This window comes from Octopus bimaculoides, chromosome 4 (genome assembly GCF_001194135.2).
Source record: "Octopus bimaculoides isolate UCB-OBI-ISO-001 chromosome 4, ASM119413v2, whole genome shotgun sequence".
NCBI classification, from domain to species: Eukaryota; Metazoa; Mollusca; class Cephalopoda; order Octopoda; family Octopodidae; genus Octopus; species Octopus bimaculoides.
Genome location: NC_068984.1, coordinates 53,233,824 through 53,235,917, shown reverse-complemented (window position 1 = coordinate 53,235,917; position 2,094 = coordinate 53,233,824). Strand labels below are relative to the sequence as shown.

The 2,094-nt window shown below is 31.0% G+C and overlaps 1 long non-coding RNA gene across 2 annotated transcripts in view; it reads right to left on the bottom strand.

Moving 5' to 3' along the window:
- Positions 1-1,275: 1,275 nt before the first annotated feature.
- Positions 1,276-2,094, bottom strand: part of LOC106871824 (uncharacterized) — a 7,002-nt gene continuing 6,183 nt past the window's right edge. For both annotated transcript variants that reach the window (XR_001409701.2, XR_008263919.1), the window contains exon 5: positions 1,276-1,653. This is a non-coding gene — a long non-coding RNA (uncharacterized LOC106871824). The remainder of the gene's footprint in view (positions 1,654-2,094) is intronic.

Here is a 2,094-nt window from a genome sequence, read left to right as displayed (position 1 = left end):
ACTTATTCTTTGTAATCCTAGTACTTATTCTATTGGTCTCTTTTGCCGAAACACTAAGTTACGGTGACATAAACACATCAGCATTGGTTGTCAAGCGATGTTGGGGGGACAAACACAGACTCACAAACATACATATATATATACGATGGGCTTCTTTCAGTTTCCGTCTACCAAATCCACTCACAAGGCTTTGGTCGGCCCGAGGCTATAGTAGAAGACACTTGCCCAAGGTGCCACACAGTGGGACTGAACCCGGAACCATGTGGTTGGTAAGCATGCTACTTACCACACAGCATATATATATATATATATATACAAATATATATGTATATGTGCATATGTATATGAATATATATGTATGTGTGTATATATATGTATATATGAATATATATGTATATGTATATATATATGTATATGTATGTATGTATGTGTATATATATATATATATATATATATATATATATATATATATATATATATACTTGAGACTCAGTGATCAAGTATTTGATGTTAAAAGATTGTAACCAGTTGTTCGACTAAAAGATGGTGCTCCAGCATGGCCGCAGTCAAATGACTGAAACAAGTAAAAGAATAACTGAATTATCATAAAATTAACTTTCATTTCAATGCAATAGTGAAATCAGCTTCAATGTTTTATAACCTGAACTGTCAGTGACCCAATGGGTCACCATTAGTCTAGTATGTAATATAAAGAGGGCAGAATTCTGATTTAAGCACCCCATATAACCCCTCCTAACTTGTTAATTTTTTGGAATTTTCTGAAAACATTTGTGAATTTGTGTTCTACACATAGGAATTCATACACTTATGACAAAAAAAAAAGAATTTTTTTAATGTGATTTTGGGGCAATTTAGCTGTTTTTTTTAGCACACTTCACAACACACTTGTTTCTTTGTCACTCTGACATGTGTTGATGTTTTTCAATATTTTTCTCCCCATAAACACATTTAATGGTCCATTGTTGGGATTTAAGTAAAAAAATTTGAACTGTTCGTATTTTATACTGATTTTACAAAGAAACAAATTTATTAAGGAGTGGAAATTCTAGGTTTTATGGAGGGGGACTTTAAAATTTGAAAAAATAATTTTTTTCATAATCTCATGGGTTCCTGTGTGTAGAACACATATTCACAAAAATGTTCTGAAAATTCCTAAAAGTAAAAAGTTATGAGGGGTTATATGGGGTGCTTAAACTAGAATTCCGATAAAAAGAGCATTGAACATGATAATAGCTGAGATATGAAACAACAGAATGGTCTCTACTGGATGTTTAATCAGAATTAAGGTTGAACAACAACAAACACAGGAGCCTCTGTATGTTCATTCAATGTGCTAGAAACAGCAGCTAAATTGCTTTCAACTCATATCTTACTGTCTTCAAACAGGAAAGACACATTAGATGTTGTCTTGAATATATCCTTGAGAATAAGATGGGATGATAAAAGCCAGAAGTCTTTGATTACAGTTTAGCTTGGTCAGAGCTGAGCTGGATCTAAAAATAGCAATATATGTTGTTGTTGACATACGTCATAAAATTACAATTTCCTTTCAGACTCATACTTGATTGGAATGTGTGTAATGTCACGCTTTCTGAGTCCAGCCTTACAGGATGGTCTTAATTCTTGGATCTTCTGAAATTGATACAATAAGTATGATTAATAAAATCATAATGAATAAAATTTATTGCATTTCTATAGATGAAATAAATAAGTGTTTGTGGTTACAAAGCCATACCTGACATCTGAATATAATGTATTGAAATTTATGTAAGATATGATGTATTCTTTTCTAAAATTGTAGTATAAATCACACACTCTTCTCCCAAACTGATGACAATAGAAAGTAGACACGATACAAATGCATTACATAATGGCACAAGTTTGATGACTGGTTATACATGTTCATAAATTACAAATACAGCATAAATTGTGAATTAATTACAAACTCATACCTGTTCACATACAGTTTTTGTAGAGCAGTGCTTATCAAAAAGCTCAACACACACACACATATATATATGTATGTATACATATATATATATATATATATATATATATATATATATATATATA